Source organism: Camellia sinensis, chromosome 6, assembly GCF_055761805.1.
Source record: "Camellia sinensis isolate YWXY chromosome 6, ASM5576180v1, whole genome shotgun sequence".
NCBI lineage: Eukaryota > Viridiplantae > Streptophyta > Magnoliopsida > Ericales > Theaceae > Camellia > Camellia sinensis.
Genome location: NC_138966.1, coordinates 7,576,461 through 7,590,745, shown reverse-complemented (window position 1 = coordinate 7,590,745; position 14,285 = coordinate 7,576,461).

Genomic DNA, 14,285 nt, shown 5'->3' with positions numbered 1-14,285 from the left:
ACGGTTCGAACACTCGAACACCTATACGGATTCTCCTACACAGTGGCAGATATTTAAATACGGGGCTTCCGTACCATTTCTTGCGCATTACGGTTCGAACACTCGAACACCAATACGGATTCTCCTGCACAGTGGCAGATATGTAAATACGGGGTTTCCTTACCATTTCTTGCGCATTACGGTTCGAACACTCGAACACCTATACGGATTCTCCTGCACAGTGGCAGATATGTAAATACGGGGTTTCCGTACCATTTCTTGCGCATTACGGTTCGAACACTCGAACACCTATACGGATTCTCCTGCACAGTGGCAGATATGTAAATACGGGGTTTCTGTACCATTTCTTGCGCATTACGGTTCGAACACTCGAACACCTATACGAATTCTCCTGCACAGTGGCAGATATGTAAATACGGGGTTTCCGTACCATTTCTTGCGCATTACGGTTCGAACACTCGAACACCTATACGGATTCTCCTGCACAGTGGCAGATATGTAAATACAGGGTTTACATACCATTTCTTGCGCATTACGGTTCGAACACTCGAACACCTATACGGATTCTGCTGCACAGTGGCAGATTTGTAAATACGGGGTTTCCGTACCATTTCTTGCGCATTACGGTTTGAACACTCGAACACCTATACGGATTCTCCTGCATAGTGGCAAATATGTAAATACGGGGTTTCCGTAACATTTCTTGCGCATTACGGTTTGAACACTCGAACACCTATACGGATTCTCCTGCACAGTGGCAAATATGTAAATACAGGATTTACATACCATTTCTTGCGCATTACGGTTCGAACACTCGAATACCTATACGGATTCTCCTGCACAGTGGCAGATATGTAAATACGGGGTTTCCGTAACATTTCATGCGCATTACGGTTCGAACACTCGAACACCAATACGGATTCTCCTGCACAGTGGCAGATATGTAAATACGGGGTTTCCTTACCATTTCTTGCGCATTACGGTTCGAACACTCGAACACCTATACGGATTCTCCTGCACAGTGGCAGATATGTAAATACGGGGTTTCCGTACCATTTCTTGCGCATTACGGTTCGAACACTCGAACACCTATACGGATTCTCCTGCACAGTGGCAGATATGTAAATACGGGGTTTCCGTACCATTTCTTGCGCATTACGGTTCGAACACTCGAACACCTATACGAATTCTCCTGCACAGTGGCAGATATGTAAATACGGGGTTTCCGTACCATTTCTTGCGCATTACGGTTCGAACACTCGAACACCTATACGGATTCTCCTGCACAGTGGCAGATATGTAAATACAGGGTTTACATACCATTTCTTGCGCATTACGGTTCGAACACTCGAACACCTATACGGATTCTGCTGCACAGTGGCAGATTTGTAAATACGGGGTTTCCGTACCATTTCTTGCGCATTACGGTTTGAACACTCGAACACCTATACGGATTCTCCTGCACAGTGGCAAATATGTAAATACGGGGTTTCCGTAACATTTCTTGCGCATTACGGTTTGAACACTCGAACACCTATACGGATTCTTCTGCACAGTGGCAGATATGTAAATACGGGGTTTACGTACCATTTCTTGCGCATTACGGTTCGAACACTCGAACACCTATACGAATTCTCCTGCACAGTGGCAGATATGTAAATACGGGGTTTCCGTACCATTTCGTGCGCATTACGGTTCGAACTCTCGAACACCTATACGGATTCTCCTGCACAGTGGCAGATATGTAAATACGGGGTTTTCGTACCATATCTTGCGCATTACGGTTCGAACACTCGAACACCTATACGGATTCTCCTGCACAGTGGCAGATATGTAAATACGGGGTTTCCGTACCATTTCTTGCGCATTACGGTTCGAACACTCGAACACCTATACGGATTCTCCTACACAGGGGCAGATATGTAAATACGGGGTTTTCGTACCATTTCTTGCGGATTACGGTTCGAACACTCGAACACCTATACAGATTCTCCTGCACAGTGGCAGATATCTAAATACGGGGTTTCCGTACCATTTCTTACGCATTACGGTTCGAACACTCAGACACCTATACAGATTATCCTGCACAGTGGCAGATATGTAAATACGGGGTTTCCGTACCATTTCTTGCGCATTACGGTTCGAACACTCGAACACCTATACGGATTCTCCTGCACAATGGCAGATATGTAAATACGGGGTTTCCGTACCATTTCTGGCGCATTACGGTTCGAACACTCGAACACCTATACGAATTCTCCTGCACAGTGGCAGATATGTAAATACGGGGTTTACATTCCATTTCTTGCGCATTACGGTTCGAACACTCGAACACCTATACGGATTCTCCTGCACAGTGGCAGATATGTAAATACGGGGTTTCCTTACCATTTCTTGCGCATTACGGTTCGAACACTCGAACACCTATACGGATTCTCCAGCACAGTGGCAGATATGTAAATACGGGGTTTCCGTACCATTTCTTGCGCATTACGGTTCGAACACTCGAACACCTATACGGATTCTCCTGCATAGTGGCAGATATGTAAATACAGGATTTACATACCATTTCTTGCGCATTACGGTTCGAACACTCGAACACCTATACGGATTCTCCTGCACAGTGGCAGATATTTAAATACGGGGCTTCCGTACCATTTCTTGCGCATTACGGTTCGAACACTCGAACACCAATACGGATTCTCCTGCACAGTGGCAGATATGTAAATACGGGGTTTCCTTACCATTTCTTGCGCATTACGGTTCGAACACTCGAACACCTATACGGATTCTCCTGCACAGTGGCAGATATGTAAATACGGGGTTTCCGTACCATTTCTTGCGCATTACGGTTCGAACACTCGAACACCTATACGGATTCTCCTGCACAGTGGCAGATATGTAAATACGGGGTTTCCGTACCATTTCTTGCGCATTACGGTTCGAACACTCGAACACCTATACGGATTCTCCTGCACAGTGGCAGATATGTAAATACGGGGTTTCCGTACCATTTCTTGCGCATTACGGTTCGAACACTCGAACACCTATACGAATTCTCCTGCACAGTGGCAGATATGTAAATACGGGGTTTCCGTACCATTTCTTGCGCATTACGGTTCGAACACTCGAACACCTATACGGATTCTCCTGCACAGTGGCAGATATGTAAATACAGGGTTTACATACCATTTCTTGCGCATTACGGTTCGAACACTCGAACACCTATACGGATTCTGCTGCACAGTGGCAGATTTGTAAATACGGGGTTTCCGTACCATTTCTTGCGCATTACGGTTTGAACACTCGAACACCTATACGGATTCTCCTGCACAGTGGCAAATATGTAAATACGGGGTTTCCGTAACATTTCTTGCGCATTACGGTTTGAACACTCGAACACCTATACGGATTCTTCTGCACAGTGGCAGATATGTAAATACGGGGTTTACGTACCATTTCTTGCGCATTACGGTTCGAACACTCGAACACCTATACGAATTCTCCTGCACAGTGGCAGATATGTAAATACGGGGTTTCCGTACCATTTCGTGCGCATTACGGTTCGAACTCTCGAACACCTATACGGATTCTCCTGCACAGTGGCAGATATGTAAATACGGGGTTTTCGTACCATATCTTGCGCATTACGGTTCGAACACTCGAACACCTATACGGATTCTCCTGCACAGTGGCAGATATGTAAATACGGGGTTTCCGTACCATTTCTTGCGCATTACGGTTCGAACACTCGAACACCTATACGGATTCTCCTACACAGGGGCAGATATGTAAATACGGGGTTTTCGTACCATTTCTTGCGGATTACGGTTCGAACACTCGAACACCTATACAGATTCTCCTGCACAGTGGCAGATATCTAAATACGGGGTTTCCGTACCATTTCTTACGCATTACGGTTCGAACACTCAGACACCTATACAGATTATCCTGCACAGTGGCAGATATGTAAATACGGGGTTTCCGTACCATTTCTTGCGCATTACGGTTCGAACACTCGAACACCTATACGGATTCTCCTGCACAATGGCAGCTATGTAAATACGGGGTTTCCGTACCATTTCTGGCGCATTACGGTTCGAACACTCGAACACCTATACGAATTCTCCTGCACAGTGGCAGATATGTAAATACGGGGTTTACATTCCATTTCTTGCGCATTACGGTTCGAACACTCGAACACCTATACGGATTCTCCTGCACAGTGGCAGATATGTAAATACGGGGTTTCCTTACCATTTCTTGCGCATTACGGTTCGAACACTCGAACACCTATACGGATTCTCCAGCACAGTGGCAGATATGTAAATACGGGGTTTCCGTACCATTTCTTGCGCATTACGGTTCGAACACTCGAACACCTATACGGATTCTCCTGCATAGTGGCAGATATGTAAATACAGGATTTACATACCATTTCTTGCGCATTACGGTTCGAACACTCGAACACCTATACGGATTCTCCTGCACAGTGGCAGATATTTAAATACGGGGCTTCCATACCATTTCTTGCGCATTACGGTTCGAACACTCGAACACCAATACGGATTCTCCTGCACAGTGGCAGATATGTAAATACGGGGTTTCCTTACCATTTCTTGCGCATTACGGTTCGAACACTCGAACACCTATACGGATTCTCCTGCACAGTGGCAGATATGTAAATACGGGGTTTCCGTACCATTTCTTGCGCATTACGGTTCGAACACTCGAACACCTATACGGATTCTCCTGCACAGTGGCAGATATGTAAATACGGGGTTTCCGTACCATTTCTTGCGCATTACGGTTCGAACACTCGAACACCTATACGGATTCTCCTGCACAGTGGCAAATATGTAAATACAGGATTTACATACCATTTCTTGCGCATTACGGTTCGAACACTCGAATACCTATACGGATTCTCCTGCACAGTGGCAGATATGTAAATACGGGGTTTCCGTAACATTTCATGCGCATTACGGTTCGAACACTCGAACACCAATACGGATTCTCCTGCACAGTGGCAGATATGTAAATACGGGGTTTCCTTACCATTTCTTGCGCATTACGGTTCGAACACTCGAACACCTATACGGATTCTCCTGCACAGTGGCAGATATGTAAATACGGGGTTTCCGTACCATTTCTTGCGCATTACGGTTCGAACACTCGAACACCTATACGGATTCTCCTGCACAGTGGCAGATATGTAAATACGGGGTTTCCGTACCATTTCTTGCGCATTACGGTTCGAACACTCGAACACCTATACGAATTCTCCTGCACAGTGGCAGATATGTAAATACGGGGTTTTCGTACCATTTCTTGCGCATTACGGTTCGAACACTCGAACACCTATACGGATTCTCCTGCACAGTGGCAGATATGTAAATACAGGGTTTACATACCATTTCTTGCGCATTACGGTTCGAACACTCGAACACCTATACGGATTCTGCTGCACAGTGGCAGATTTGTAAATACGGGGTTTCCGTACCATTTCTTGCGCATTACGGTTTGAACACTCGAACACCTATACGGATTCTCCTGCACAGTGGCAAATATGTAAATACGGGGTTTCCGTAACATTTCTTGCGCATTACGGTTTGAACACTCGAACACCTATACGGATTCTTCTGCACAGTGGCAGATATGTAAATACGGGGTTTACGTACCATTTCTTGCGCATTACGGTTCGAACACTCGAACACCTATACGAATTCTCCTGCACAGTGGCAGATATGTAAATACGGGGTTTCCGTACCATTTCGTGCGCATTACGGTTCGAACTCTCGAACACCTATACGGATTCTCCTGCACAGTGGCAGATATGTAAATACGGGGTTTTCGTACCATATCTTGCGCATTACGGTTCGAACACTCGAACACCTATACGGATTCTCCTGCACAGTGGCAGATATGTAAATACGGGGTTTCCGTACCATTTCTTGCGCATTACGGTTCGAACACTCGAACACCTATACGGATTCTCCTACACAGTGGCAGATATGTAAATACGGGGTTTTCGTACCATTTCTTGCGGATTACGGTTCGAACACTCGAACACCTATACGGATTCACCTGCACAGTGGCAGATATCTAAATACGGGGTTTCCGTTCCATTTCTTACGCATTACGGTTCGAACACTCAGACACCTATACAGATTATCCTGCACAGTGGCAGATATGTAAATACGGGGTTTCCGTACCATTTCTTGCGCATTACGGTTCGAACACTCGAACACCTATACGGATTCTCCTGCACAATGGCAGATATGTAAATACGGGGTTTCCGTACCATTTCTGGCGCATTACGGTTCGAACACTCGAACACCTATACGGATTCTCCTGCACAGTGGCAGATATGTTAATACGGGGTTTACATTCCATTTCTTGCGCATTACGGTTCGAACACTCGAACACCTATACGGATTCTCCTGCACAGTGGCAGATATGTAAATACGGGGTTTCCTTACCATTTCTTGCGCATTACGGTTCGAACACTCGAACACCTATACGGATTCTCCAGCACAGTGGCAGATATGTAAATACGGGGTTTCCGTACCATTTCTTGCGCATTACGGTTCGAACACTCGAACACCTATACGGATTCTCCTGCATAGTGGCAGATATGTAAATACAGGATTTACATACCATTTCTTGCGCATTACGGTTCGAACACTCGACCACCTATACGGATTCTCCTGCACAGTGGCAGATATTTAAATACGGGGCTTCCGTACCATTTCTTGCGCATTACGGTTCGAACACTCGAACACCAATACGGATTCTCCTGCACAGTGGCAGATATGTAAATACGGGGTTTCCTTACCATTTCTTGCGCATTACGGTTCGAACACTCGAACACCTATACGGATTCTCCTGCACAGTGGCAGATATTTAAATACGGGGCTTCCGTACCATTTCTTGCGCATTACGGTTCGAACACTCGAACACCAATACGGATTCTCCTGCACAGTGGCAGATATGTAAATACGGGGTTTCCTTACCATTTCTTGCGCATTACGGTTCGAACACTCGAACACCTATACGGATTCTCCTGCACAGTGGCAGATATGTAAAGACGGGGTTTCCGTACCATTTCTTGCGCATTACGGTTTGAACACTCGAACACCTATACGGATTCTCCTGCACAGTGGCAAATATGTAAATACGGGGTTTCCGTAACATTTCTTGCGCATTACGGTTTGAACACTCGAACACCTATACGGATTCTTCTGCACAGTGGCAGATATGTAAATACGGGGTTTACGTACCATTTCTTGCGCATTACGGTTCGAACACTCGAACACCTATACGGATTCTCCGGCACAGTGGCAGATATGTAAATACGGGGTTTCCGTACCATTTCGTGCGCATTACGGTTCGAACTCTCGAACACCTATACGGATTCTCCTGCACAGTGGCAGATATGTAAATACGGGGTTTTCGTACCATATCTTGCGCATTACGGTTCGAACACTCGAACACCTATACGGATTCTCCTGCACAGTGGCAGATATGTAAATACGGGGTTTCCGTACCATTTCTTGCGCATTACGGTTCGAACACTCGAACACCTATACGGATTCTCCTACACAGGGGCAGATATGTAAATACGGGGTTTTCGTACCATTTCTTGCGGATTACGGTTCGAACACTCGAACACCTATACAGATTCTCCTGCACAGTGGCAGATATCTAAATACGGGGTTTCCGTACCATTTCTTACGCATTACGGTTCGAACACTCAGACACCTATACAGATTATCCTGCACAGTGGCAGATATGTAAATACGGGGTTTCCGTACCATTTCTTGCGCATTACGGTTCGAACACTCGAACACCTATACGGATTCTCCTGCACAATGGCAGATATGTAAATACGGGGTTTCCGTACCATTTCTGGCGCATTACGGTTCGAACACTCGAACACCTATACGAATTCTCCTGCACAGTGGCAGATATGTAAATACGGGGTTTACATTCCATTTCTTGCGCATTACGGTTCGAACACTCGAACACCTATACGGATTCTCCTGCACAGTGGCAGATATGTAAATACGGGGTTTCCTTACCATTTCTTGCGCATTACGGTTCGAACACTCGAACAACTATACGGATTCTCCAGCACAGTGGCAGATATGTAAATACGGGGTTTCCGTACCATTTCTTGCGCATTACGGTTCGAACACTCGAACACCTATACGGATTCTCCTGCATAGTGGCAGATATGTAAATACAGGATTTACATACCATTTCTTGCGCATTACGGTTCGAACACTCGAACACCTATACGGATTCTCCTGCACAGTGGCAGATATTTAAATACGGGGCTTCCGTACCATTTCTTGCGCATTACGGTTCGAACACTCGAACACCAATACGGATTCTCCTGCACAGTGGCAGATATGTAAATACGGGGTTTCCTTACCATTTCTTGCGCATTACGGTTCGAACACTCGAACACCTATACGGATTCTCCTGCACAGTGGCAGATATGTAAATACGGGGTTTCCGTACCATTTCTTGCGCATTACGGTTCGAACACTCGAACGCCTATACGGATTCTCCTGCACAGTGGCAGATATGTAAATACGGGGTTTCCGTACCATTTCTTGCGCATTACGGTTCGAACACTCGAACACCTATACGGATTCTCCTGCACAGTGGCAAATATGTAAATACAGGATTTACATACCATTTCTTGCGCATTACGGTTCGAACACTCGAATACCTGTACGGATTCTCCTGCACAGTGGCAGATATGTAAATACGGGGTTTCCGTAACATTTCATGCGCATTACGGTTCGAACACTCGAACACCAATACGGATTCTCCTGCACAGTGGCAGATATGTAAATACGGGGTTTCCTTACCATTTCTTGCGCATTACGGTTCGAACACTCGAACACCTATACGGATTTCCTGCACAGTGGCAGATATGTAAATACAGGGTTTACATACCATTTCTTGCGCATTACGGTTCGAACACTCGAACACCTATACGGATTCTCCTGCACAGTGGCAGATATTTAAATACGGGGTTTCCGTACCATTTCTTGCGCATTACGGTTCGAACACTCGAACACCAATACGGATTCTCCTGCACAGTGGCAGATATGTAAATACGGGGTTTCCTTACCATTTCTTGCGCATTACGGTTCGAACACTCGAACACCTATACGGATTCTCATGCACATTGGCAGATATGTAAATACGGGGTTTCCGTAACATTTCTTGCGCATTACGGTTCGAACTCTCGAACACTTATACGGATTCTCCTGCACAGTGGCAGATATGTAAATACGGGGTTTTCGTACCATATCTTGCGCATTACGGTTCGAACACTCGAACACCTATACGGATTCTCCTGCACAGTGACAGATATGTAAATACCGGGTTGACATACCATTTCTTGCGCATTACGATTCGAACACTCGAACACCTATACGGATTTCCTGCACAGTCGCAGATATGTAAATACAGGGTTTACATACCATTTCTTGCGCATTACGGTTCGAACACTCGAACACCTATACGGATTCTCCTGCACAGTGGCAGATATTTAAATACGGGGTTTCCGTACCATTTCTTGCACATTACGGTTCGAACACTCGAACACCTATACGGATTCTCCTGCACAATGGCAGATATGTAAATACGGGGTTTCCGTACCATTTCTGGCGCATTACGGTTCGAACACTCGAACACCTATACGAATTCTCCTGCACAGTGGCAGATATGTAAATACGGGGTTTACATTCCATTTCTTGCGCATTACGGTTCGAACACTCGAACACCTATACGGATTCTCCTGCACAGTGGCAGATATGTAAATACGGGGTTTCCTTACCATTTCTTGCGCATTACGGTTCGAACACTCGAACACCTATACGGATTCTCCAGCACAGTGGCAGATATGTAAATACGGGGTTTCCGTACCATTTCTTGCGCATTACGGTTCGAACACTCGAACACCTATACGGATTCTCCTGCATAGTGGCAGATATGTAAATACAGGATTTACATACCATTTCTTGCGCATTACGGTTCGAACACTCGAACACCTATACGGATTCTCCTGCACAGTGGCAGATATTTAAATACGGGGCTTCCGTACCATTTCTTGCGCATTACGGTTCGAACACTCGAACACCAATACGGATTCTCCTGCACAGTGGCAGATATGTAAATACGGGGTTTCCTTACCATTTCTTGCGCATTACGGTTCGAACACTCGAACACCTATACGGATTCTCCTGCACAGTGGCAGATATGTAAATACGGGGTTTCCGTACCATTTCTTGCGCATTACGGTTCGAACACTCGAACACCTATACGGATTCTCCTGCACAGTGGCAGATATGTAAATACGGGGTTTCCGTACCATTTCTTGCGCATTACGGTTCGAACACTCGAACACCTATACGGATTCTCCTGCACAGTGGCAGATATGTAAATACGGGGTTTCCGTACCATTTCTTGCGCATTACGGTTCGAACACTCGAACACCTATACGAATTCTCCTGCACAGTGGCAGATATGTAAATACGGGGTTTCCGTACCATTTCTTGCGCATTACGGTTCGAACACTCGAACACCTATACGGATTCTCCTGCACAGTGGCAGATATGTAAATACAGGGTTTACATACCATTTCTTGCGCATTACGGTTCGAACACTCGAACACCTATACGGATTCTGCTGCACAGTGGCAGATTTGTAAATACGGGGTTTCCGTACCATTTCTTGCGCATTACGGTTTGAACACTCGAACACCTATACGGATTCTCCTGCACAGTGGCAAATATGTAAATACGGGGTTTCCGTAACATTTCTTGCGCATTACGGTTTGAACACTCGAACACCTATACGGATTCTTCTGCACAGTGGCAGATATGTAAATACGGGGTTTACGTACCATTTCTTGCGCATTACGGTTCGAACACTCGAACACCTATACGAATTCTCCTGCACAGTGGCAGATATGTAAATACGGGGTTTCCGTACCATTTCGTGCGCATTACGGTTCGAACTCTCGAACACCTATACGGATTCTCCTGCACAGTGGCAGATATGTAAATACGGGGTTTTCGTACCATATCTTGCGCATTACGGTTCGAACACTCGAACACCTATACGGATTCTCCTGCACAGTGGCAGATATGTAAATACGGGGTTTCCGTACCATTTCTTGCGCATTACGGTTCGAACACTCGAACACCTATACGGATTCTCCTACACAGGGGCAGATATGTAAATACGGGGTTTTCGTACCATTTCTTGCGGATTACGGTTCGAACACTCGAACACCTATACAGATTCTCCTGCACAGTGGCAGATATCTAAATACGGGGTTTCCGTACCATTTCTTACGCATTACGGTTCGAACACTCAGACACCTATACAGATTATCCTGCACAGTGGCAGATATGTAAATACGGGGTTTCCGTACCATTTCTTGCGCATTACGGTTCGAACACTCGAACACCTATACGGATTCTCCTGCACAATGGCAGATATGTAAATACGGGGTTTCCGTACCATTTCTGGCGCATTACGGTTCGAACACTCGAACACCTATACGAATTCTCCTGCACAGTGGCAGATATGTAAATACGGGGTTTACATTCCATTTCTTGCGCATTACGGTTCGAACACTCGAACACCTATACGGATTCTCCTGCACAGTGGCAGATATGTAAATACGGGGTTTCCTTACCATTTCTTGCGCATTACGGTTCGAACACTCGAACACCTATACGGATTCTCCAGCACAGTGGCAGATATGTAAATACGGGGTTTCCGTACCATTTCTTGCGCATTACGGTTCGAACACTCGAACACCTATACGGATTCTCCTGCATAGTGGCAGATATGTAAATACAGGATTTACATACCATTTCTTGCGCATTACGGTTCGAACACTCGAACACCTATACGGATTCTCCTGCACAGTGGCAGATATTTAAATACGGGGCTTCCATACCATTTCTTGCGCATTACGGTTCGAACACTCGAACACCAATACGGATTCTCCTGCACAGTGGCAGATATGTAAATACGGGGTTTCCTTACCATTTCTTGCGCATTACGGTTCGAACACTCGAACACCTATACGGATTCTCCTGCACAGTGGCAGATATGTAAATACGGGGTTTCCGTACCATTTCTTGCGCATTACGGTTCGAACACTCGAACACCTATACGGATTCTCCTGCACAGTGGCAGATATGTAAATACGGGGTTTCCGTACCATTTCTTGCGCATTACGGTTCGAACACTCGAACACCTATACGGATTCTCCTGCACAGTGGCAAATATGTAAATACAGGATTTACATACCATTTCTTGCGCATTACGGTTCGAACACTCGAATACCTATACGGATTCTCCTGCACAGTGGCAGATATGTAAATACGGGGTTTCCGTAACATTTCATGCGCATTACGGTTCGAACACTCGAACACCAATACGGATTCTCCTGCACAGTGGCAGATATGTAAATACGGGGTTTCCTTACCATTTCTTGCGCATTACGGTTCGAACACTCGAACACCTATACGGATTCTCCTGCACAGTGGCAGATATGTAAATACGGGGTTTCCGTACCATTTCTTGCGCATTACGGTTCGAACACTCGAACACCTATACGGATTCTCCTGCACAGTGGCAGATATGTAAATACGGGGTTTCCGTACCATTTCTTGCGCATTACGGTTCGAACACTCGAACACCTATACGGATTCTCCTGCATAGTGGCAGATATGTAAATACAGGATTTACATACCATTTCTTGCGCATTACGGTTCGAACACTCGAACACCTATACGGATTCTCCTGCACAGTGGCAGATATTTAAATACGGGGCTTCCGTACCATTTCTTGCGCATTACGGTTCGAACACTCGAACACCAATACGGATTTTCCTGCACAGTGGCAGATATGTAAATACGGGGTTTCCTTACCATTTCTTGCGCATTACGGTTCGAACACTCGAACACCTATACGGATTCTCCTGCACAGTGGCAGATATGTAAATACGGGGTTTCCGTACCATTTCTTGCGCATTACGGTTCGAACACTCGAACACCTATACGGATTCTCCTGCACAGTGGCAGATATGTAAATACGGGGTTTCCGTACCATTTCTTGCGCATTACGGTTCGAACACTCGAACACCTATACGGATTCTCCTGCACAGTGGCAGATATGTAAATACGGGGTTTCCGTACCATTTCTTGCGCATTACGGTTCGAACACTCGAACACCTATACGAATTCTCCTGCACAGTGGCAGATATGTAAATACGGGGTTTCCGTACCATTTCTTGCGCATTACGGTTCGAACACTCGAACACCTATACGGATTCTCCTGCACAGTGGCAGATATGTAAATACAGGGTTTACATACCATTTCTTGCGCATTACGGTTCGAACACTCGAACACCTATACGGATTCTGCTGCACAGTGGCAGATTTGTAAATACGGGGTTTCCGTACCATTTCTTGCGCATTACGGTTTGAACACTCGAACACCTATACGGATTCTCCTGCACAGTGGCAAATATGTAAATACGGGGTTTCCGTAACATTTCTTGCGCATTACGGTTTGAACACTCGAACACCTATACGGATTCTTCTGCACAGTGGCAGATATGTAAATACGGGGTTTACGTACCATTTCTTGCGCATTACGGTTCGAACACTCGAACACCTATACGAATTCTCCTGCACAGTGGCAGATATGTAAATACGGGGTTTCCGTACCATTTCGTGCGCATTACGGTTCGAACTCTCGAACACCTATACGGATTCTCCTGCACAGTGGCAGATATGTAAATACGGGGTTTTCGTACCATATCTTGCGCATTACGGTTCGAACACTCGAACACCTATACGGATTCTCCTGCACAGTGGCAGATATGTAAATACGGGGTTTCCGTACCATTTCTTGCGCATTACGGTTCGAACACTCGAACACCTATACGGATTCTCCTACACAGGGGCAGATATGTAAATACGGGGTTTTCGTACCATTTCTTGCGGATTACGGTTCGAACACTCGAACACCTATACAGATTCTCCTGCACAGTGGCAGATATCTAAATACGGGGTTTCCGTACCATTTCTTACGCATTACGGTTCGAACACTCAGACACCTATACAGATTATCCTGCACAGTGGCAGATATGTAAATACGGGGTTTCCGTACCATTTCTTGCGCATTACGGTTCGAACACTCGAACACCTATACGGATTCTCCTGCACAATGGC